The sequence below is a fragment of the Prinia subflava genome, chromosome 1 (assembly GCF_021018805.1).
Source record: "Prinia subflava isolate CZ2003 ecotype Zambia chromosome 1, Cam_Psub_1.2, whole genome shotgun sequence".
NCBI lineage: Eukaryota > Metazoa > Chordata > Aves > Passeriformes > Cisticolidae > Prinia > Prinia subflava.
The window spans coordinates 10568793-10595100 of NC_086247.1; the positions used below are offsets into that span (position 1 = coordinate 10568793).

Below are 26308 nucleotides of genomic sequence, written 5' to 3' on the forward strand. Positions count from 1 at the left end.
CCTTTTTTGAAAACTAAACAACACAGGAAATATTCCCATCCTGGAAACAGAGTTGTCTGCACTGATAAATGTTACAGTAGTTCTCGGCCTGATTCAGATCTGGGACCACTAACATAACATCTTCCCAAACCATTCCCAGTTGCAGCTCAGCAACTAGCACCAGGCAGGGATCATTCCTGGCAGGTTTTGTATGTGGAGCCACAGAATTTCTGATACTTAGGGACCAAGACATCAGCAGCATGGATGTGAAGTCTCCTACAGGGGTTGTTCTCACTGCCCAAAAATATATATTAAAAAAATCAATCTCCTAAGGCTGATGTAACCCCTGTACCCAGGAAAGCTTTTTCACTGTGTACGAACTGCTCTGCTTCCCAGATAGGTGGGACACCACCTTTTTGCTATCCGTATTCCTGGTCCCTGGGACTGTTATGGTTTCATCAGCATTTTTATCTGTCCTTGCCTTCTTGCTCCCTGTGAGGAGGAAACTGGCTTGGTCTCTTGCTAAGCCAACATTCATCCCCACAGCTGAGCATTTGCAGAAGTGGCAAGGGGGATGCTCTGCACAAGTCCACCTCACTGTCAGTAAATATTTACTGGCTCTCCATTCCAAAACTTTGTCTTCCAATTTATATTTCCTTGTTTCTTAAGATTCATAGAATCATAGAATGTTATGGGGTTAGAAGGGACCTTAAAGATCATCTAGGCTCAAACCTACTGCCATGGTCAGGGACACCTCCCACTAAACCAGAATGCTCAAGGCCTTATCCACCCTGACCATGAACACTGACAGGGTTGGGGGATTCAGAACTGCCCTGGGCAACCTATTCCACTGTCTTCTCACCCTTGCAGTAAAGAATTTATTCCTAATATCTAACCTAAATTTCCCCTCTTTCAATTTGTACCTGTTATAGATGAGTAATGCAATAATTGGCTCTCACAATTAAGGGATGAATATTATGTGTCTGATTAGAGAAGTTTTACTGATGTATAGTTATGTCATTATGATTTGTTTGGACATCCTCTGTTCTCCCCATAGTCTCCTTTCCCTCTGTATGGTTGCCAAGGAATGGATGGCCCTGATAGTCAGGACATGTGGAGGGAGAGCTGTACCTGTGCCCCCCGTGTGGGGCATTGAGGAGGAGGGAAGGCTTGGTACTGGGGGGGCATGGCAACATTTGACCTCCAATCAAGTCCCAAGAAAGCAGTCTCCACCAATGGATGGCAAATGTTTTGGGAGGGGTTAGGTTTACCTGATGCAGAGCAGCCATTTTGTGGGTGGTTTAGTTCCATCCTACCATCACTGCTCTTTCTCCTTATTTCGTATTTTGTTGTATTTTGTTAAGGTTTAATAAACCTGTGAAATTTTAAAAGTGAGCATCATTTCTCACATACGTATTATTACTTGTTCTATCAATCACTACAATACCCCTTATATTTTATAAATCACTCTGGGACCTTCCAGCATCTTGTCTCAATCCCAAAGTGCTCCTACTCAATGCAGTGAATAACCAACTTGTCTTCACTCAGCTCATTTGCTCCAGGAGGCATAATCCACCTCTGTTTTGCTCATTATTTCTCCTGGCTACCACTCCTGTAGCAAATGCCAGGATTCTTCCTTAAGAGAACAGCCAAGTTGAGCTTTATCTCAGATGTGCCAATATCAGAAATAAATGATAGAAATAACAGAAAGCAAAATATCATCTGCTATCAACTATTGTGGTGTCTGATAAATTGTGTGCACCATTGGCAGCACAAATTTTCTCTGAGATCACAGGACAGCCAGTGCTTTTGAACATATAATTCAATAAAGGATTTGTTGAAATCCAAGACCACTAGCACTAAAATCCTGAGCTTCCTCAGTGTTTACAAAAAACACTCTTGCTTTTACCTTTGTAGGGAAAGTGTTTAGAATGTATCTCCAGAGGACTAGAATTACTTTTGCTGCACAATTCCTGAGTGGAATTCAGGGTGGAGGATGGTGTATAAATACCAAATCTCTGACCCACATCCTCCTTTCTCAGCTCTACATCCTCTCCAGAACATGCAGAGAGGAGGTTTCCATGCATATACAGAAGAAAGAAAATCAGCTCTCCTCACAGCTGGAATATTTGGCCATGCCCTGAGACCTCAGCTGAAAAAGGTCTGTCTGATGTACTAGAAATGTAAGAGAGCCTTTCCCTCACACCAGTTGCCTATGCCTGTAGCAGGACTGATATGAATTCCTCACTGCGCTCGGTGTTGGGGATACCACTGTGCTGGCCAGCACTTGCTCACCCTGATAAAACCTCAGGAAGCAGCCTTACCTCCACATGCACACTGCAGAATGTGCCATGGCTGCTGGGGATGTTGACAGGAACAGAGGCTCTACAAAGAGCCATTATTCCCAGCCAATGCAGATGCCATGTGTTGCTTCTTTACAGATCACACTGGCCAACTAAATCTATCAACCAATTAATTTATATCTTGCAATGGGTGAAGTAACTGGAAAAGAAGTGTGTCTTGTTTAACCCCTATCTATGTGGCAGATGTCAGTAGGTTTAGTGTTATAATGGGCTGTATATAAAATTGTTGGGTGCCAGGTGACCCACCGGCAGCAGGAGATCTCTGCTGTGACTCCATTTCCAGAGTTTGTGCAGAGCCTCCGTGTTCAGTCACCACCAAAAGGAGCTGCTTGGCTTTGCCAAGGCAGCTTCTGAAAGGCTCAGTACAAAGGAGCACCAATAAAAGCCAAATGCAGGCATTTGTGCCCCTCTTTGTCTTTCTTTGTGACCAGAGCAACTGACCTAAGAACTGGTACTCATTACCCTGCATCTTTGAAATCCGTGTCATTGAGCAGGGGTTACTTCTGGGGCTAAATTCTTGTCTTGCCACCCTGGAACCAATTTGGAAGGTCTCCATGTAAACTAAAGGGTCATACTTAGATTCTTATTAAGGAAAATTCCTCTCCTGAAATTTTATAACACATAATTCTTTTTTTCCCTTTTTCTTTCCTCATCTTCTTTCTTCTTTCCTTCCCTTTTTTTTTTTTTTAACTATGCATTTGGAATCTTCTAATAATTTTTTCATCAGAACAATCTAAAAGAACCAGATCAGTCTGTAAGTTGCTAAAGATTGTTGCTATGAATTATCCCAAAGCCTTTGTGCCAGCATATTGATTGCTTTAAAATCAAGTGAAAATAGATGCACAGCTTAGAAGAGCCATAAAAAAACCTCTCTACAAAGAGATTATTCATCCATACCATTTAAAGCTGTAGCTTGTAGGTACATGAGTATGATTAGCGAATAAGAATAAATGCAGCTCTGACAGCTTCAAAATTGTGACACATACACACAGTCAACTGTCTGCCAATTCCTTAAATAAACTGATTGTCTAGAAGGAATCTTTTCTGACTAGTAATAGAAGATTCAGGTAAGAATTTTCCTTTTTTTTTTTCCAGTTATAAGGACTTGATTTGTAGTCAAATTTTATAACACTAACCAAATCAAAGCACTCTTTCAAATATTTATTAGAATTGTTACTGTGGATGTACCTTTATTCCACAGTGAGCTGGTTTATAATTTATGATTTATAATTGTAGAGATTCTCAGTGTGCTGCAGCCAGACTTTGTTCCTCTCTCTGCCTGTCGACTCAATTGGTTGTTATCTCTTCCACACTAGATTAGTGCTTATTAGTTCTGATAGATGTTATCCTTTCAAGTTGTCACTAGCTTGACTTTGTGGCTGGGTTGGGAGGAAAGTGTTTATCAGAAGCAGAGCTGAGAGCAAGCCCTTCGATGCAGATTGTTAACTCTCATGGCTGTTGCTGGCTGTTAGAGTGCTCTGCTCATTGGTGCTGTACCATGGATGAAACTGGGACTGAGCACAGGGAGGCTGCAGATGTTCCCAAACAGATGTTCTGAAGGAGCCATTTCTACCCAGCCTTATCAACCCAGCCTTGCTAGCTGCTGAGTTACCTTTCACCTAACATCTGAAAGCTGCTCAGCAACCCCAGTGAAGGAGACAAGCCTTTGTGAAGAAGTCACTGTGACTAGAAATGTCCTATTAGTTCTGCCAGGCATGTCAGAAATGTCCTCTCAGTTCTGCCAGGAATGGGGTGGCTCAAGATGAAGAGAAGGGGAAGACAATCTTGTCACTACCTGCATGGGTCTCTCTGCTTGGGGATGCAAATCAGTATCCCCATCTTCACCTGCAGGGAGCTCCAGTGTCTAATGTATGTGGAGACACTCATCTGTAGATGTAATCCAGAGCTGTGTCCCACCTCAGGTTTCCTCCTCTTGTCATGGGAGTTATGGGAACACCAAGGGATGGTCCATCCCAACCTGTTACCTAGGAGAAGCAAAGTGAGTCACTGCCTGCAGGTACCTGTGTCTGTGCACTCACTGGAGAGGACACCCAGAATGCCAGTTTAACCTGGATACAGGGATTGATTTCGATGAGATCCATCCTCTCCATGTGATTCCCTTTGCCAGATATCCAAGCAAAGGCTGCAGCCAGCATCGCTGATTTCAGAAGGAAGGAGCAAGTAATTTGCCTGAAGGAAGGCTCCTACCTGTCAGTGTTTGGGGAGAAAGTGTACAGCTTGCATGAAGATTAGGTTGGAGCCCTTCAAAAGTAACTGTTTCCCATTAATACTAGATATTACTGTCTTCTGTACAAACAATCTGTTTCTGAATTTCATGACACTCTTTAAAGTTTATCTCTTATGGTAATGAATTCCTCAGGCAAATTGTGCATTGTCTGAAGAAAAAATCTCCTTGCATCATTTTTCCAGAATATATTTGTTAAGCTAATTAAACTGCTTCACTTCCCACAACGTTTTCTTTTAACATTAGCTTGAACTCTGCAGGTTGGAGAGGGCTGCTGCATACACAGAGGAGTGGGCTAATCACAGGACTGGAATTAAGGAATTTATGAGCTTCTTATAGCTTCTCCAATATGAACTGCCCAGAAAAGGCTCTTCATTAAGCATCCATTTGCCTGTCTGTTTTGCTCAATCTGTATGAATTTTACATGCATGTACATGTATTTTTGTGTCAGCCCAGAATAAGGACAGGACCACTGGTGGATGCAGATAATTTTCTCCTCTAACGTTCATTTACCAGCTGGATTTACCAATGTAAGAACTCTGTCTTTTAGGGGAAAAATCAAAACCTTATAATATTTTTGATCTGTGAGTTGAGTGCAAACTGACTACTGTGACATCTCTGAAGTGCTGGGAGGTCCTCCCAGAAAAGGCCCAGTTTGGGGCCTGAGATTATAGTGAGAACCAGTTCAGCTGGTTCACTGCCACAGATTAAACAAACAGAGACTGGAATTTGTTTTCCTTCACATGAATGTGTTTAGTGGGGCTCAAAATCGATCAGGAAAGAGATATTTGGAGCTAAAAGAATCTTTTTTGTTGTTGTTGTTCGGCTGTGTTGGGGATTTTTGTGTTAGGAAAAGTCTTTTGGCTTTGAAACCTGCCTGCCTCAGCTGTATAGGTATATCAAGAGGGAATCTGTCAGAAAAAAAGGAACATTTGGCAGGGAAAAAATTTCAAGACAGACATGGAAATTAATCCTGATTAGGTTTATTAGGATTGCAAGAAGGGTAAGTATTTATTCCATGCACTCTTTAAAGGAATTTAATTGCTGTGTGCTCTGGTCTGATTTTGTTTTGTTCTTCCCAGCTTTCTAAACTTCAATTTATATGACACAAACCAATTACCAAACGGTGCTGCCTTAACCTTTCTTTGTGCTGATCCACTCAAGAGCAGAGATAGTCACTCTTCAATAGATCATTGTGCTTCCAGAAGAGCTGTTGTAAACCAAATGAGCTGCACTGTGTGTGCCCTTCAGTATCTTCTGGTATTGCTGATAATAGGCTTTCACCTTCCCCTGGCTGCCGGTATCTCTGCCACTTTTATCATTTAGGCAGATAATCTTTGGGGCAGGGTCAATACCTAGAGTTGACAAAGGCATAGAGGGGTGGTTCTGCTTCATGGAGCAGTGGAAACTGAACGGGAACAACCTCTGAATTTAGGTGTAGAACCCATGAGTGCTGAATAAGCTTGAGGCAGCTGTGGTATAGCCCAGCTCACAAAAGGGTGCACCCCAAAACAGCTCCCAGTGCTGGATGAAAGCACTTCTCAGTTCCCTCTGAGCCTGCATGGAGCTGCATAAAGAGAACCACATCTCATCCGTGAAAGGTGGAGGTGTCCAGGAGGGACATTGTCCTTGGCACCCACTGCCTGATGCTCCAGCCGGCCTGCAGTGGAGCCAGAAACATCAGTCATGGCTGAATTCTCCAAGCTGCTGAGGAAAGCAGAGACAATCAAGAATCTGAGGGGTTTTATGTTATATGACTGTTACAAACACTTGAAAACACAAGTTACTTCCCATTTATCTGCCACCTTGACCTAACTCAGGCTCTGGGATGTGCATGGCTACGAAGAAGTCTCTGTGCAAGACCTTTGCCGTTCCTGAAAGAGAAGAACTGGGAAGGAGGCAACAACTGAGTTTTTTTTCTGGGGCCTCTGGCTGACATTTCTTCACTCTTTGATCCAGAAAGGGAATGCAGGATAAGCAAAAAGGCAGGTTTGCCAGTGACTGGAGGAGGGGTTTTGGAGGAGCCTTCGGGGTAGTTTCCTCCCCCCACATTCCTGTCCCTGTTATGGCTTCAGCAGCTCAGACAAATGGTCCGATACACTTGAGTGCACAGCCCTGCACTGCAATGGGGATGCTGCCCTCATCATGACTCTTGTGTTTAGGTATTTTAAGCAGAAGGAGGGGTTGGGAAGGAGAAAAGAATGAGATAAGAATGTGTGAACTACTTTCTCATTTTGCTTACTGAGTCTTTGTTAGAATAGCTGTCAGCAGTGCACTGTGTTACGCCAAACTCTACTAATCTCTTTGCATGGACAGCAAGGTCCTGCTCCAAACACTGAAAAGATCCAACTGGAGCATTATGATCAGCTTTCCCCACAAACTGGTCATGCTTTGCTCATAGCTGTACTGCAGGCAGCATTGCTGAAGCCCGAGTTTTGGCTTTGGTCACTGGTGTGAGGCCTCATTAGGGCTGTGTGGCTGTAAATGGGAGCAGGGCTTGGATAGAAAGGTGGTCCACAAAACAGACCACTGCTGACTTTATGGGACCGACTGGGGCCAGCCCTTGGGTACTGTACCAAGGCACTGCAATCCCCACACAGCTCTGTGTGTGTGTGTATGTGTGTGTGTGTGTGTGTGTATGTGAGTTCTGCACCTGCAAGCGATTTGTCAGGGTACTGATCACAAGCCTCTAGGAACACATCCTAGTGTGATGAAGTTTGATGGCCCTTTGTGCTCTGCCGGGACTGGAGAGAGAGAGAGAGAGGGGACAAGTGCCATTCTTTCGGATTTTCAGCTTTCTTAGCAAAGAGAGGTAACAAGTCAGGTGTCACATGCAAACAAGGATTATTTTTCTCTTCTTTTTCCCCTTAGCAGCTGAGCACTGGGCAGATACTTGAGTGAAAGGACAGGCTCTGTTTGCCAGGGAACCAGTAGAAATCTGAAGTTATTCAGCTGAAACCAGTAAAGAGATGGATCAAAGTTTGGCCGTGTGCCTGATTGTGGAGTCCATTCTGAACAGACTACAGAAAAAATAGCTGTGGATTGCAGACCATGTCTGTAAGAGAAGATGGAATTTCCCAGTGAAGAAAACTTCTCATTTATAAAGCTTTTGAGCAACTTGCTTTGAGATATTTGCAGCCCCTTTAAAAAACCACCTCAGTTGTAATGAGCTTATGTGTTAAATGAACAAGTGTGGAAATTAGGACATGAGATATTTGCGTAGCAGCCAGGAGATAATTACTGGTGATAGTCCAAGCTGAAGAATAGTATCTATTGTTTCCAGAAAACTAGTTTTCATGAAACAACATGAACTTCCTGTACTCAAAACACTCACATCAGCAATGCCTACAATGTTATGTAGCAAAACTATTAACAAATAAATACATGGGGGAAAAAATCCCATCCTGAACAATCTGTAAAGGATTAAACCTAATTAATTATTAAACCTAACAATGCAGGATGTTTAGAATGTCTCTGTACTGTATATCCTTCCATTTAGTATAAAGTGCAAATATATGCTGGTGAAAACCACTGGGTTTTAGGTACAGAATGGCTAGATTTTAGGCATATTTATACACATACAGAAATGTAAACATTTAATGACCTCTTAGGTCAGGAGGCCTGCAAGAGCTGGGGATCCCCTTGTTGGGCATGATAAGGAATAGTTCAAGGCTTAGTCTAAGAGGGTTGGCTTGTAACATACACTAGGAAATATAATTAGTCACTAGAATTTACTTTACTCTAGCACCATGTGAGTTTGGTTCTCTCAATGTGAAATGTGGCCACCCAGATCGAGGTCTCTGAGACTCATTTTTGTTTGGTGAAACAGTAATTAATGCTGCATAAGGGAAACAAAAATATGAAAAAGCACTGATGGCAAAATGGCAAATGCCACAGGGAGTTTTAGGTCAGTAAGCAGGGAGGACAGGCCGGCCAGACTTGCCTCATTTGTAAGCCTAACGTCTTGACTGACAAGAAGATGATCTTTAAGTGGAAATTTCCTGTGGAGGTGTGCAAATGGAATAATGAAAGCCAAATCTGTATTTATACTTTAAGTTACACGGAAGCTCTGAGAGTCCTGGTGAAAAAAACCCACTTTATTTGCTTGTTACATTTCTCCTCCCTGTGCCTCTGCCCTGGGTCACTGCTGGAGACAGATGCATGGGCTGTGAGCACCCAAGGCTGGCATGCTCTGTTCCTTATGTTCCTGTGACTCCTGACAAATAACAAACTGCTAAAAATGGTGCTGATTGGTTTCAGAGATCCAGAAGGCCAGGTCTCAATTACACCCAGTTACACTGGACTTACTGTTAAATCAGCTAGCAGTCAAGGCTCAGAGTCTTAGACAGTTCTATGAACCCCTGTGACACTCCTCCCAGTGACTTCCCTAAAACTCATGAATTTACCAGGACTTGTGTGCCAGTGAGAATGGGGCAGGGTGTCCAGCGTTTGCCTGACTGCTCTTTTTGTCCTCGCTGTCAGGCTGTGTCACTCCAGCAGATGCTGGGAGCAAAAGGCCAGGCCCCATGTGGTCTCAGCTACAGTACTGCATGGCAGCAAGCAGAGCAGTGCCAGGCTAAATCACTTCACAGATCCTATCATCAGAGCTGGAGAGGATTATAATATCTGTAATTTTTATCCTGCTAGCCCGAACTCCCCCTCCCGATTTTTTCCGTCTGTTACATTCCTCATTCTTTTTACTCGCTGAAGGTCATCTTTTGATAGGAAACTAGTGGTCAGGTATTGTTACAATATGTGTGGCACAAGAAGGCAAGATAAGAGATGCCATGAAATGTCTGTACACAGAGACAGAATATCCATTTCCAGGGAAACTGGTGTTTGCTCCCTGCTCATCTATTCTGCCTACTCCCTCCCACCAAACAGAGAGATCTCCTCACAGTCTTTTCATGTCTCTCTGTTTTATCTTGCTGTCATGCTGCAATAGCTCTGGAAAAACCACTGTCACTCCCTTTTACTCCATAGGAAGTGGACAGAGCTCCCAAGGCTCAGAGGCACAGAGGCAACCAAGTTTTGAAGAGTCCTTGAAGAGTCACACCAGACATGTCTATACAGAGTCACAAGCAGAGTTTGGGACAGTTCTGGGAACCAATCCCAAGTCCTCTAATTGCTGAACAAGTGCATAATTCATCTCATTTGGCTTCTCATAGAGGTGGCCCCTCCCCTGGGATTACCCAAGGGTCAGCCCCTCAGGTTGTAATTGCAGTGGAAAAATAATTCCTTAAAGAAGGGATGGCTGCATGGGGAGGGAGGGAGGGAAGGAGGGAAGGAGGGAAGAAGGGAGAGTAAAATACATATATTCACCTAACACAAAGTTTCAGTTCTCTAAGCTGATGTGTTTCAGTGGCCATTTATTATGGGAAAGGGAAGTGGGTGTGAGTGTGTGTAGGAGAGTTCAGCCCAGGAATATAACTAGGAAAACTGAACAAGCTGAGTGGATCAATTAGAAGCTTACCAGGATGGGACAAGGACAGAGAGGGTCTCAGAAGACAGGGGTTGTTCTGAGGGTGCTGAGAAGGGACTGGAAACCATGTTTGATTGCCCCCATGCTCAGGATAACAGGCTTAGTGCACGCTTGTATATACACAGAACCGCATTCAAGATCTCTAGCCCCAGTTTGTCCTCCTAATTAAAATTTCCTGTAATACCTGAGAGTTTATACAGATCAGACTACCCTTCTTCATGCTTCTATTTCAAAATGAATATATCTCAAGTTGGTGATTTGCCATTTTATCCTCCCAGTTCATATCTAGGTGGTAATTTCTGTTGTTCAGTTATTCATCCCAGAAAGAGCACTGATAAGGTTTTCAAAAACATGGTCTTGGGAGAGCCATGCCCTTAGACCATCAATATCTCATCTTGTGCACCATGCAAGTACTGCACGCAGAAGGAAAGATAGGAAATATAATCTATTCTCCCTCACACCTCAGTATGGGTAATCAAGCAAGCTGCATTCCAGTTCCTTTCACTGAAAACCTTTTCTAGGGGACTTATCAAACTGGGATGCCCCTCCAATGCCTTAGGCAATTCACAAAATTTCTTTACATTCTGAAGGCTCCCCCCCTCCAGCAATTTTTGACACAGACAAACACAAACATACATATTCGAAGGAGTTTATTCTTGTCACTTGATGCATAAGGATGGGCTGATAAAAAAAAAGGCAAGATGTTCAGAGATCTCAGTGGCAATAACAGAGCCATGGATATGATGATGTCAAGGGATGCTACCTGGCACTGGTGAGTACAGCCAATGTATCCTGCTGCACTGCACTGCAGACACAGTAAAGATACACATACATGACATATCATCTTATATGTAAGAATATTTCATTGACTTGTGGTGTAGCAGAACCAGTGAACTAGGCAAACCTTCCAAAGGGCTTTGTTGACAGAGAAAAGGAATGGGAATGCCTTGTAAATTACTAGTATCAAATACTGCATATGAACTTTTGACATGGCTGTCTCCCTGCTGTTGTTCACATAATCCCCTCCTCTCCCACCAGATTTCAATCTGTACCACATAACCCTTTGCTATTTCTCCAAGAAAGGATTTCAGCAGCATCATAGATTTTGTACAAGAATTCTATTTGAAAGCCATTTTTGCAGTTAGCCTTCTGGCATGCAATCATTTAATATGTTTTAGACTCTCAGATCGATTCTCAGGAGTTTGCAGGTCTCAGCCTCAGTAACAGGATAGAGAACAGGAAACCACTGAAGAGTGGAGAAGCCAGACCTCCTCATACATGCAGGTATGAATAAAGTTTTCAGAAAGGAACAATTGTTTTTAATACCCTGTGTAGAGGCCACATGTTCAAAATGTCTAATGCTTTAATAGCTCCCACTATAATCCTTCTAGATAAAATTTAAAAGCCTGTATTTATATTTGGATCTTCTTGATTCAGTACTGAGAATTGAGCTTTGAAAAATTCAGCTTCCTTTTACCAACAAAGCCTAAATAAATATTACTAAAGAATAAATATTATAGTCTGAAATTAAAAGAAGGAAGAAAGAAAAAGACATAATCTAGTAACTTCCCTTATTACCTTTTTGGTTTCACTTTTGTGGGAGCTGCACAAATATGGTTCTACTATGGAAAAGCATTGAGTGGAAATTTTATATCAACACTTGAATAAGTGAAAAAATAACTTGATAATTTCCAGCTTGATGTGAATATAGTTGCATGGACTTCACAAGTCCATCTTAGTAAAAACTCAAAAATTTGTTTGAAGCAGGAATATTAAAGGCCCTCATTGCTTTTTGCAACTGAGGTTACCTTGCAGAGTTTTGCTTCCTGAGATGAAATTATATAATATCACCTGGTTTATCTGTAGGTTGTTCTAAATAATTTGATAAATGCTCAAGTGTTTCTTATTGTGTTTTCAATGTTGTATATAAACAGCAGACTGAGCAAAAGATGAGAGGGGCTCAGACCAAAGAAGAAAGAACCAGTAACCAACTGGTATCAGTTCAATAACCAGGTTATTGCTACTTCTCTTAGCCCAGGATGCTACACCCCAAATCTGAAACACTTAACATAAAATCATAGAATGATATGGGTTGAAAGGGACTTCAAAGATCATCTCATTCCCACCCCCTCTGCCACAGAGAAAGACACCTTCCAGTAGATCAGATTGCTCAGAGCTCCAACCATCCTGGCCTTGAACACTCCCAGGGATGGGGCATCCACAGCTTCTCTGAGAAACATGTTCCAGTGTCTCACCACTCTCACAGCAAAGAATGTTCTTCTGATATCTAATCTAAATTTATCCTCTTTCACTTTAAAGCCATTCCTCCTTGTCCTGTTTCTACATGTCCTCGTAAAAAGTTGCTCTCCATCTTTCCTGTAAGTTCCCTTCAGGTACTGAAAGGCCACAATTAGATCAACCCAAAGCCTTCTCTTCTCCAGGCTGAGCAATCCCAATTGTCTCAGCCTTTCCTCACAGGAGAGCTGCTCCATCCCTCTAACCATTTTGGTAGCTTCCTCTTGACTTGCTCCAACAGGTCAATGTTCTTTCTTTGCTGAGGGCCCCAGAGCAGGATCCAGCACTTATGGATGTGAATATAAGATCCTTAGGTTATTCTTAGGGTAATAGAACTTCATTTGGTACAGAATTTTAATAATTTCTCTTATATCATAGAATCACAGAATAATTAAGTTGGAAAATATGTCTAAGATCAAGTTCAACTGTTCACCCAGCACTGCCAACTCCACCACTTAACCATGTCCCTAAGTGACACATCTACACGTCTTTTAAACACCTTCAGGGATGGTGATCCCAACACTTCCCTGGGCAGTCTGTTTCAGTGCATGATAACATTTTCTGTGAAGAGATTTTTTCCAAATATCCAGACTAAATCTTCCCTGGTGTAACATACAACCATTTCCTCCTGTCCTGTCCCTCATTACCTGGCAGAAGAGGTCAACCCCCATCTTTCCATAACCTCCTCTCAGGGAGTTGTGGAGAGCACTAAAGTCTCCCCTGAGCCTCCTCTTCCCCAGGCTAAACACCCCCATCTCCCTCAGCTGCTCCTCATCAGACCTGTGCTCCAGAGCCCTTCTCAGCCCTTCTCTGGACTTGCTCCAGCCCCTCAGTGTTTTTCTTGCAGTAAGGGCCCAAAATTGGATACATATTCAAGGTTCAGCCTCACCAGTGCTGAGTACAGGGCAATGATCATTTCCCTAGTCCTGCTCTACCATTGCTTCACAACCAGACATCTAAAAGTCATCAGAGGACCTTAAAGTTGGGTAGTAGACAACCTCAATGCCCTTATCAAACAAGAAATCTCTGTAGGTACAAATAAAATGACAACTTGTGTTACCACTGCAGAGAAGCTGGAAAGAGGCAGAAGTGAGAAAATTCCCTCACAATTCAGAGAAAATGTCTGAGAGAAAAATAAACAACAGGTGCTCTAAATAGCAAAAGTCTGAAATTCAGTTTTAAGGGTTTTTGGTGAGCATTATGTCAGACAAATAAGTTATGTTCAGCATTGCCAAGGTTAGTAAAACCCTTTATGATCTGCTGGCTACCATCTCATTGTATAATCTAAAAAGACTTGGGTGACCTGCTCATGCAAACTCATATTTTTTCTCATATTTAAGTGACAGGAGAGATGGTAGTAGATGACTGGTTATATCAGGAGAGATACTGTAGTATTAATACACGGCTCTGCTGAAATTTGTGTGGGATGCAGTGTGCAACCTGAATTCAAACTGGGATGGGCAGAGAAGGACTCCTAACATTACCAAGGCAATCTAACTTACTAGAGGAGAAAAAACAAATACTGGAGAGAGTGTCACTGTTCTTACTAAGTCTGCCAGACAGTAAAAAGCTACCAAGGAATAAAAATACCTGAGGCACATCGTGAGACCCATGTGAAGGCTGGGCACTGGGACAGCTACCTGCCCTTGTCAGCAGCTAAGCTGTGTTGCTATTTCTTTGTTGAGAGCTAAGGTGCTCAGGTGCAATCCAGAGGTGGACAAAGGGACACCAAAAACCTCTCAGACCAATGTACTAGGAGAACTCAAACTGCATTAAGTAGTGCTGAGAGCAGGAGGAACGCACACCTGCAGTGGAGCCTGGGGTCACACAACTGACTGAGGAGGTGGAAACACAAATCCTAGGCATTTTTCCAGCAAAGGTGGTGTAAATGATGTTCTTGGGTCTTCCGGGAGTGATGAAACCACTCTGTGATAATTCAGCAGTGGGGAGAATACCTTGTTTTAGCTGATGAGGAATCACCTTGCAATCAGCAGAAGTGCCTGTTTCAGAAACAGCATGTATTTTTCACCCAGAAAGGTCAGTACATGAAATTCAGCCACAGGCACTGAAATAAATAAAAGAATCCAGTACTGTTCAGCTACAGCCCCATTATATAGGCTAAAGAATCAAGATCCTTCTGGATTCAGATATCATCCATTTGGTTTTTTGCACAGTGGCCCATCTTCAGCAGAGTATAGTCCCATGAAGATTTTAGATCACACTGGTGGAAAAACATCTCTAGAGAATAAGAACTGTGGTGAACCTCTCTCTGGCACATGAAAGTCTTGGTCCCAGACTTGCTTCTTTCTCACAAGAGTTCTAGCCAGACAAGACAAAATTCAGCTGCAGATGCTTCTTCCTCTTCCTTCTTGGTCAGCCATGTTCCTTCAGACCAGATGGGTTTTGTGGCCCAGATTCTGACCTGGAGAAAGGAATGGAGGAAGGTAATTTAGTTCCACTCAGCCACAAAGAATCTAAGATAAGCTCCTCAGACAGCTTTTCTGATCTGAGACACAGTGAGCCAGCCTGTGGAGGATCCTGAACAGAGGTTAAAGAAAGCTTCAGTCAGTCTGGCATGCAAAACACCCACGTCCCTTATGGAGGTACACTGGTGTCTCAGCAAGGCAGCTGAAATGTGTTGTTTGAATAATGACAGCTATTAACATGAAAACAAATAAATACTGGATGTGAATAAATGCAGCATGTAAATAGAGGGAAATGTAAACATCATTATCAAGGTGTATAAAATTCTATAATGACATTATGGAGTATTGGGGGGAAGAAAAAGGTAATTGATTAAGGATAGGAACCAATATATGGAAACAGGAATATTGGTCACACTGGCCCAAGGATTTTATTGTTCCTTACTGGACGCTGCTTTTTCCATGGTTAAGTTCTTTTTATGGTCTCCTCTGTATCAAAGGGAACTTTCACCCCTCTGATTACACCTCTGCTCCCATTCTCTCTAGATGGACACAGACTGTTGAAAGTGGAAGGCAGATTTTTGCACTATCCACTTCTTCATTCAAATTACCTTTAAGCTCATTGAAAACTGAAATCTAAATAAAGATGGAAAATAGCCTGAAGAATTGCAATAAAAATGCCTAAGGGCTTCTGCAGGATGTTAATTAACCTGGTTCATGTGGGGAAGATGGTTGATAATTCAGTGAATATTTGAGCCATTTCAATTTTACAAGAACTTAACTGTTTTACATACCACACTCTGTAGAAATCCCCCACTGGATTTCACCCTCTAATGTCTATAAAATAAAGGCAATATATAGTCTTAGCACATAAGCAATAAATAGGAAATGCTCTTGTGGGATACACGTTAGTTCCCACAATAAAAGAACACAAATCAAACCCAGCAGCTGAAGAGCAGATGAGCAAATGATTATTTTGGGCCTCTAATGAAATGATATTGTGAAAGGCATTAGACAGATTGATTAGAGCTGACTGATAAAACTGCCCACGCTGTCCACCATTATAATGAATCTACCTAAACCATTTCCTTGAGTGTGTGCACTGGTGTGTGCATCCCTATGCACGTTTGTCTTTGTGCTGCACAGCAAATTATTCATTGCTGTTTCTTTATAGTGCAAAAAACAGAAAACTTGTACAGATCTATGCTTTAGAATTAGCTATGAATACACTCTCTGGGTAGGACTCCTGCAAGGGTTCATTTTCAGTATATCTGACAGTCATTTCAATTAACACATTTATCAGCATATTTATAACATGCAGCGTGAAATAAAGATCCTGTTAAAGAAAGAAGCAAGCTGAATCAAGGATCTCAGATTAAAAACCAGTCAAAATAAAATCATTACCACAAGTTGATATTGATGCTAAAAGCATAGTAAGAATAGAAATGAAGATTGGATGTTTATATCATTAAGGAAGATATTCAGAGAAAAATATCAGGATTAAAAAGAAAGCAAGATCAAGATCTTTTGCTGGATAAATGTTTTTTATTCCATTTGCTTTAGCAGAACTCTGCTAACAGCCATTAGTGATGGATCTGACAAGCACTCTTAGAACCTGTGAAGATCAAGGTTTGGAAATTGTTCCTGGAAACAAAGATCTGCATGTGGGTTGGAATAATTAAAGGCAACAGCTCAGGGTGAGGAGTGGCTGACTAGGAATCATCCTTGCAGAACAGACCTGGGGTGCTGAGGGACAAGGAGTTGAACATGAGTTTTGCCAACCAGTTTTATAATGAGAAATGCCAACTGCACAAAGGGCTGTGTTGGCAAAAACACAGCTGAGCATCTGAGCAAGTGGATTTCCCCTTCTGATTTTCACTGGTGAAGAGAACACATCCAGACTACTGAGTTCGGTTTGGGCTTCACAGGATAACAAAGTCATCAATGAGCTAAAGAAAATTCTTCACTTGGATGGTTAGGGACCAAAGCATATGATGGACAAGATGAGGCTTCAGAAGCCAAGCTTGTTTAGCTGCTAAAAAAGAAGGCTAAGAGGAATAATGTTAGTATTTTCAACTACCAAAGAGAATTAAAAAAAAAAAAAGATTAATCCAGATTAAGGGCTGGCAGACACAGGGTACAGCAAATGGAAACTAGAAATACCAATTAGCTATAAGGGAAAAGTTCTTCACAGTGAAGACAAACATTACATCAGAGACCCAGAGAGGCTGTGCAGCCTCCACCATTGGAGATATTCAAAGCAAGGCAGCACAAAGGCCTTGAGGAACCTGATCCAACATTGATGCCCTGCCTTGGCCTCTGGAGTTCCCTGTCAATCATACCTTTGAAAGATTTTAGAGAAGAATAGAAATGAGGTGTAGGGAGAAAAACAGAAATGTCACTGCACAAAATGAGATTCAATAACCAGGGAATATGTAAGGCAGACAGAAAAGAGGTGCCTAAGTTGAATACTAAGCCAGGCCTAAAGAATTGTCATCTGGTTATAATAGGCTTAACAAAGACAAACTTCATCTCCCTTTGGAAATCAAAGCCCTGCAGGCTTCTTGTAGGAGGTAATTGAAGACAAGAATAACCTTGAGCTCCAGTCACACTGTACTTATTCATTGCTTATTTAAGACATAGCAACCTATTGTATATTGCTGCAATTTGTATAGCTAATTATATAGAACTCCAGTTACACATTGTGTCTAATTGCTGGAATATACATCCTCTGAAGCCATTAGGAATGCTACCACTGACTCATTTGAAGAGTTTAATTTAGCCAGCTGAATTATCTGACTCATCTTAGTAGGCTCATCTCAGCAGGCTTTTCTAATGTTGCCCTTTGGAGTAGCTTGTTTCTGTACAGAGAGCCTGGGGAGACTAACCTGAGGGGTATGCTCAGTGCTCTGGGAATGTTGCCCTTTCTTTCCTCCTTGATAAAGGAGGGATGATAATAATTGCATACGTTCACATTTGATGTGAGAATCAGTTGATGTCAGAGCAATTTAACTGTAGAAATACTAAAAAATCTATTCCTTTCACCAGAGCATAAAAATGACCTTGTTGAGAGATTGGAAGGATGAATTGGAGGAAGGGTTGCTGACCACTAAAAAGCCAGATTTTCAACAAAATCAATTAATATGGTGATTTCAGGGCTGTCTGAATACCCTGAAATAAAACAGTGTTTAAAGGCGGTCCAGTTAATTAGGGTTTGCAGAAACCAGAAGATAAGCAAAAACCCTACAATAAATATTGAACTAAAGAACAAATCTGTAGTAGCATGGCTTCAATGAATAAAGGAGTTGTGCTGAGTTTTCCTTCTTTTGATTTGTGGTCATTGAGTAGTTACAAAGGTACTCAGGAGACTTATGGGGCACAAATATGTTTGAAGAAGTGCATAAAATAAAATAAAATACAAATTCTAGAAATTTCAAGGCATAGCAATGTTTCTGAGATCAAATACAGCTGCTACAGCTGAGTTATATATTATATACAATAATATACTCTATATTCTTATAGATACTCTGTATATTCCACTACACTAAAATAGATTTGTTGCTGTACCTTTATGGTAACTGAATAGGGCAGGAGAAGAGCCACAAGTATTTCATTTCTAGAACAGAATCACCACTTTGGAGAATAAATGAGAAATATGGAGAAGAAAGAGTTACAGATGGGGGAAAAGGTATGAGAGAACTGGGTCATGGAAGGTGTTGCTGATAGTGTCAAAGAGCTGAGGGTGGAGTGTTGGTTAGGAAGAGGTCATTACAGTTAGTGCAGTGTGAAAGGAGCTGAAGGAAGGGATTAGGAAGGGTCTGGCATCATCACAGTCTGACTTTAAGTACTGCAATTGGCATGTGCAGGGTTGAAAGCAATGGATTTTGATAAATTAAAACACAAGTAGGCCTATATTTCCGAAAAACATATGTTCTCTGAGTGGAGAAGGAGGGAATGAGAAGAGGAGAAAAGGTAGATAGGAAATAGGTTGGGATGCTGATCATAAACAAGGCAGTAGGGGTTAGATAAAGTGAGAGTTCCTGAAGAAAGGAATTGCTGGTTATATTTTATCTGATATGCATTATCTGATCTGGATAGCAATCAGTGAAATATTGTGTGGAGAGAAAAGTGGAAAAGAGGGCTTAAGAAATGAAAGAAATTCTACCAGGAATGTTTGATATGCTTCATATGAATGAACCTCAGCAGGCTTCAGCAGAGAAGTAAGGATAAGCACTAAAAGAAGTAAACTCAGAGCTGAAGAGGGAAACCTCTGCAGGACCCAACTGAAATTACTGCTGGGACAGCCATGCTGGAGCCCCCTCCTCTGTGAGATCTCCATGAATGCCCTGGCCTGTCCTAGCTCTGGGCAGTGCCAAAGACCAGATCCCGTTCCCATGGCTGAGGCCACTGAGCTGTGTCTCTTATCTGAGGGGACATGATGCAGCTGAGGGCAATATCATGGCTTGTTGTAAGATTTCCTGCAGGCATTCAAAACACTGGAGCCATGTCAACACTCAGCAGAGATGGACTTTATCCTTCCTGAAGCTGTGCAGCTTTGGCACAGGCAGGCCAGATGGTCAAAATGATGAATATCTTCCACTTACCATTCACCCTCAAGATCTCTTGAATTTCTTCTGGTGTCTGGACAGCCCGCTTTGCTAGGGCATGCACTAAGACAGCCAAGCCCATTTCCAGAAGCAGACAATGAAAAAACCCACCTACACTACACAGAAAAAGCCTTCTATGATGCAGACTGCAGCAGTCTAAATATTGTTTTGCCAATTTTGTGTTGGCTCTGGCAAAATGTGTCTCCCATTAACTAACTTTATTATAGTCTTTTCAGATCCCTGCATCTGCTTAGGATCTCAGCACCATAGGTGCCAACTTCAGCAACACATCAGCATTTGTCAAGACAGGAGAGCTTTTGCAAAGGCATCACTGTGCACAGACTGAAATGGGGTGTTATTCATCTCTTTAAATTAGGTTGTCTCTGTTGGCTGCATTGCTGTTACACTCGCTGGAGATGTGGTCAATACAGCCATAAGGCATCAGTCAGTTTATTCCAAAGCAGACACTCACATTTAGGTCAGATGAATCATGCCCCAGGTATTATGGATAGTATTGACTGGCTCTCCATAAACAGAGTTGAATTCCACATAACTGCCTCAAAGGTAAGCACTTACATTTTAGAAATGCCAAGTTAGAAAGCAGCATCTCACTAATCCCCCTAATAGCCACTCGGGGATCAGAGTGATAACACAGGTCTTGGGAGGGTCACATAAATTCCCATCAGGCAGTATGAACTCACAGCTGTAGAAATGCTCCAAGAGCATCCTTTCAGTCCTGACCTCACCACAAACTGCATCTGCCACCTCCTGTGCACCTGAGTCACTTTGTTTCTCTACACTTCTGTCTCTCCTATGGACACAGTGACATTCCACTTCCCACAGTGTTCTGTTGCTCATGTAGTCCTAGAGCTCCTACTGCATCCTACAGGGCTTAGCACATGCAATCTTTTATTTCAAACCTCCAGTTGCTACTGTGATATGAGTAAATAATGGAGAAGACACAACAGCTAGTCAGGAGAGCTTTCAGCCCCAAGAATGATTGCACTTTTAACTAAGAAAAGTATGTTTTCATACTGGATTTTGTTCTCTTTTTGGTGTGTGTTATTGTTATTGCTGCTGAGAAAAGTGATTTATTTCAGTGTTGTCTCTTGTTTAAAAAGAAGAAGGCTTAACCCTTGCTCTTTCAAGAGTGAAAGTAACCTTACAGGGTATAAAATAAATATTTAAAATGGATAAATTGAAGGAGGAAGGGGGAAAAATTCATGTCACAGAAGGACAGCAAGGATTTTATTTCAGGGTAGTGACAGCTTCTGTTGTCTCTGCCATCAAATAACTCTGAACTCAGGAAGACTGCTGCATGCAAATGAAGGCAAATGAAATATAGGTGTCCACATGATGTGCATCATTGTCATCTAAATGGCAGGTGGGTCCCCTCAGCACAGAGGCCAGGCAGTGGATGCTGAGTGCTCCCACATTAGGGGTGGTCCCGTGAGGACAAGGTTAAGACTGGTTAAAAGCACAGCAGAGCCTTGCATTGCACCTTCCTTCAGTGTCGAAATTTTGGATTGGATTTCCTCCCTCAACGCTGTCAGGCCACTATGCTCCTGCAGTGATGGAATTTATTTTATCCCTGTTCTAAATCACGGGAGAGGGGAATTGTGTGCTGATTAGATGATAAGCTGTCACCACTCTACCAGGCAGCTACTCCACACCCGTCTTGAAATCAAATGCTGGTCTTGAGCACTGTTTGTAGCAGAGACATGGAATGCCAGCTTGGGCAGGAGAGGCCATCCTTCCAGAGCCACAGCTTTTTACCTTTGACTCTCAAAGAACTAAAACAAACCAACAAACAAAAAAACCCACACACATAAAAAAATAAAAAACAACCAAAAAAAAAAAATCACACCAGCTTGATTGACTGTGGTTTCCTTGTGTACTGCTGTTTTCCAGGGGCACACTTAAGTCATTATCTAGGTACTTGTTATTTAGGGAAACAGAGACACAGTAAATTGAGTATTTTATTCACCTTTCTTCCTTTGTGAGTCTGGCAGAGTAAGGAATGGGTCCTGGCTCTCCAAAGCCATGCTAGAATCCTTACATAGCACAGGGATCCAGTCAGACTCATGGTTGTTGGCTTCTCAGAACTACACCAAAGCTTTCCCTGCTGGAAAGAGCTTACGGTTCTGCACCTCAGTTTTTCCACATACTCTGAAATATCACTGACTCCACACCACAGCTATGACTTTCTACATTCTCTTAAGCTTAATAAGACAAGAAATAATAAAGCAACAAAAGGCCAGTGTAAACTAGAAGCGATTCCTCCCAATGCAGAGTACAAAGTGTTTTTATTACTCTTCTGATCTGGTAATGGTGTAAATAACTAGCAAGCTACAAAGTGATGATGATTGTATTAAAAAAACAAACCAAAATTCGTTAACTTCTAAAAAATGAACACATCTACGAGGAGGATCTTCTCTAACACTACTCATTGAAATGTTTTTTTGTCTTGTAATTGTGCTTAAAAACATATCTAAACTCATTTTATATACCTAAAAATGGCTGAAATAAAAATTGCTTTTACTAACAAATTATCAAGTAATATTAAAATGTTGTTATCACATTTATCTGTTTACCAGCTGGAGTCCTAATTGAAATTTGTTCAGAATTCATAATAGCATTAGGTCATGTTATGCTTACAACATTAAGCAATGATTACATCTGTGACTTTTGTTTTTAATTAGCTTTTTTCAGTTATCTTGGAGAGATAGAACCTTTCAAGATCGTAATTCACTTTTGATTACAATGGAAAGAGAACAAACCAAGTCATCTTACAAGAGAATGTGCAACTGTGTAATTTACATTCCTGACTCTAGGTCTGTTAGATCTGATTGTATTTTGATTTCCTTTCACTCATCAGTTATGTTAATTGGTTCTTGATGCCAATGAGGTGTGCTGGTGTTTGCACATTTAGGGATCTAAAATAACTTTTTACAAAACAGAGATGAGTGTGCATTGTCTTACTTTCCCACAGGCAGTACAGAAGGATCTCTTTCAACGCAGAGTACTGAAAACCAGACCACTCTGTATCAGCCATGCAAAGGAACACAGCCAGAGGTGAATTTTAAAGGGGGTCTCAATTGTAGCTGCAGCTGTGATTCAGAAAAGTGTTTTAGCACATGCCTTCATCATTCATCCCAGCCAGCAAACACACACATGATTACTCACCCGCTTTAGCTTAAACATCTTGCTGAGTTTCATCCTACAGAAAGGGCAAGCAGCAAGCCCAAAGCAGGATTTCAAAAGCCTTCATCAGAGGGAATGACACCAACTGCTCACTAGTAGTGAACTGACTGCAGCAGGTCCCTGGACTAGAAGTGTCCTGGCTGCCTTCTTTCTTCAAGGTCTTGCTTAGCTTGTTCTTCTATGCTTGGAAGAACAGGAAAGTTCTTCCACAAGCCAGAACAGGGAATAATCAGCCTTAATCTGCTGGAATGAGTAACTGAGAGACATCAATCAATGCCGTTCACTCTTCTGGGAGTGAAACTCTGGGAGTTTGGAGGTATCCATGGCCCAGCAAAGCTCCCACGTCCAGCAGAGCCAATCCCTGATGGCTCTGAGGATGGACATGCTGCTGGTCAAAACTGGGCCAATGAGAGAGGCTGCAATGCCTCTGTGATGACATATTTAAGAAGAAAATCAAAACCAAGTCATGCAGTTCTGCTTCTAGTCAGAGAAGAGGAGGAGATGAGAACATGTGAGGGAAACAACATGGAGACACCAAGGTCAGTGGAGAAGGAGGGCAGGAGGTGCTCCAGGGACCAGAGCTGAAATTCCTCTGCAGGCTGTGGTGAGACCATGGTGAAGCAGCTGTGTCCCTGCAGCCCGTGGGGATCCACAGGGGATGCAGAGATCCACCCACAGCCCGTGGGGATCCACAGAAGATGCATAGATCCACCCATAGCCTCTGGGGAGGTGCCCGTGCTGGAGCAGGTGGATGTCTGGAGGAGGCTGTGATCCTGTGGAAGACCCGGTGGAGGCTGGAGCAGCCTGTCCTTGGAGGACTGCAGCCTGTGGAACAGTGACCCATGCTGCAGAAGTTTTGGGAGGACTCTCTGCCCGTGGGAAGGACTTGTTGCAATAGTTTTGGCAGGTCTGCTGCTCATGAGATTTGGAGCCACGCTGGAGAAGTTCACAGAGAGCTGTCTCCTGTGGGAGGGACCCCACGGCCTCACAGAGGAAGGACTCCTCTCCTGGAGCAGTGGAAGAAAATCTCAGTGATGAACTGACCCCAACCCCCCTGCCCCGTCTCCCTGTGCTGTCAGTGGGAAGGAGAGAGGGGTTGGGGGGGAAAAGGTGTTTTAAGGGCTTATTTTACTTCGCATTATCCTCCTCTGATTTTGTTAGTAATAAATTCACTTTGCAACTTTAAGTTGAGACTGTTTTACCCCTGAAGTGTTTTCTCCCTGTCTGTGTCTCACTCATGAACCCCTCGTTCATTGTTTTTCCCTCTCCACTGCCCAGCTGTAGCAGGGGGTGAGAGAGCAGCTCTTGTGGGTGCCTGGGAGGGCCAGCCTCAAACCACCACAGGCTGGAGGCTGAGGGAAGAGAACAAGGTCATTTCTTTCTAACACACCTGTGGAAGTGTGAGGCACACAGAGTGGCAACCACAAGAAATCAAGTCTGATGAGCTTACATAACAGTGACTGGTATCCCTGGAGAGGTTAAAGGGATTGCACAAATGTAAAAAATGGGCTCAGAAGGGACACTGAGATGTAACATAATCCACTCCCTTGCTGAGATGAATAAAGGGGTGAACTGCCCCTAAGACACATTGTCTATAATTCTATTTCTCTGCTCAGAGCCAGAGGAGTTCAGTAGTTTTCCTGTGTCTAGCTGGACAAACAGCTTTCAGGAATTGAAACAAGAATTGTAGAAAATTCAGAGTGAAGTAACAAGAATGGTATAAGGTCTAAAATACACCTCAGTCAGTCTCAGCAAATGAGTATAACCAGTCAATACCACATGGAGGTGAAAACATATAGACTGGGTTTCAAAGTGTCTGACTTGATTTCCCTGCTTACATACCTGAAAATTATCCTTCCCCTCATGGCATTTCACTGTGCCCACCAAATTCCTCTTCTGTTGACCTGAGCCACTGGTCCAAAGACTCAATCACTTATTGCTTTTCTGAGAAGACAGGGAGAGGCTTTTTCCCCACTGCTAAATGAGCCTGTGGTACCTGTATTGTGGCCCACCTAGCACAGGCATTTTCAGTGAGCACAGGAACCAAGTCATTACCTCTCACTGGGGCTGGTTAAATGCATCCTTTTCCTCCTTGGGGCAACTGGTCTGCAGGGGAATGATCCTCAAGGGTTATTCTGGAACAAAGGATGGAGAGGTTTTGGGCAGGCTGGCAGTATTGCTGGGATGTGATGCTCAGCCCCACTTGCAAGGGCAGTGAAACACTTTCCCATGGCAAGCTGCTCCATGCTTTGATTTCTGTGACTGCTTAGACCTAATGCACCCTGGGCTGAGGGTCCTCCTTGACTCTGCAAACAGAGGACTTTGTACCTCTGCTTATATGAACTGGTAGTTCTGAAACAGCCATGTGAGACCTTAAGATAGGATTTTTTGGGGAAAAACAAGCATCAGATTCTGTGTTCTTTATGCTGCCTTGCCTGCAATGACCTGTGAGATGAGGGCAGCCTGCACAGGACAAAAATCTGCTCTGAGAAGAGACCAATCTCTTCCTGTTGACACCCTGCACTGTCGGGAGGCCACTGGAGGATGCAGATGTGGGTTAATCCCACATGGGTCAGGTGCCAACTAAGCAGACACAGTCACAGGTGCAGCCTGCAGTGGCTGCACAGGGGAACCTGGGAGCAGAAAGACTAAAACTGATGCTGAGATGAGACAAGTTTCACTGAGGATGAACGTGGCAGCTAGAGAAGGCCATTCCTGTCACTGCTTACAGCCACTGCAGACCTTACTGAGGACAAGATTGGCAGAAGTGGTGCTGTTACAAATAAACCTGTTCTGCTCTTGCTCTGAATTTTTTACTTGTTCCTAATCAGTGAAGTTTTGGGGTTTTTTCTCAGTGAAAATACAGGGGACAATAGGACTCCAGGGCCATTATTTATCAAGCACCTTTCCTAAGGTACAGGAGTCATTCTCATTTCCAGTCGAGCTTCAGACCAGCTAATGCTGGGATTCATTCTACATTGTGATCTTTCTACAACATAAGGCAGTAACCGAGCTGACCAAGCACTGATTATGGTGGGGCTGCTTGGGATTTAGAAAAATTCCTCCTGGGACCTGAACAATCTTCCACAGGCAAAATTTCAGCAAACTGAGTGCGCTGCCACAGAAAAGTGCTGGCTTATTTCCTAAATTCAGAGTAGGAAAAAAAAAATCCAACCCAGTGTAACCATCAATGTAACACCATTAAAGCAATGTAACAAAAATAACTCTGGCCTGAAGACTTGGAGATTTAAGTGAGACTAGAATAGGCCTTTAATTACTTCCATTTTTACTCTTCAGCAGCGTCAACAGGACTAAAATAGTTCCCTCCCTCCTGTTCCCACTGTGTCAGTAGGACAGAGCCCTGCATGAGGATTCACATGCTGTCTTAATGTTGTGCCTCCTTAGACACAACAATACCTCTCAGCTTTCTCTCCCCTCCCACAGTAGGCATTCAGTGTGGATCAGCCATAGCACAGCCAAAATGAGAGGCATGAAGGTGGATTTCCTTTCCAGTCTCAACCCTGTCCCTTTTTTCCCTTCCTTTTTTTGGAGGAGATGCAGATGGCAGTCACTCCCTTTGCTGTGTGCAAGTGTCTAGACAGGAAAAACTCCCCACAGCTTGTGCAATTTACTGAGCTGCCTTCTACTCACCTCCACCTCCTCATTTTCCTCTTTATCTGCTTTCCGTATTCTCCATGCTGCTATTGGTC

At 42.6% G+C, this 26308-nt stretch overlaps 1 long non-coding RNA gene across 2 annotated transcripts in view; it reads right to left on the reverse strand.

Moving 5' to 3' along the window:
• LOC134558418 (uncharacterized) overlaps positions 1-26308 on the reverse strand; it is a 43357-nt gene that overhangs the window by 12955 nt on the left and 4094 nt on the right. The window contains exons 2-5 of one of the 2 annotated variants that reach the window (XR_010082353.1): positions 26250-26308; positions 24654-24733; positions 22581-23605; positions 14628-14786 (exon numbers count right to left, since the gene is read on the reverse strand). This is a non-coding gene — a long non-coding RNA (uncharacterized LOC134558418). Of the gene's footprint in view, positions 1-10723; positions 14787-22580; positions 23606-24653; positions 24734-26249 lie in introns of those variants that run through there. The other variant, XR_010082355.1, reaches the window with a different exon arrangement.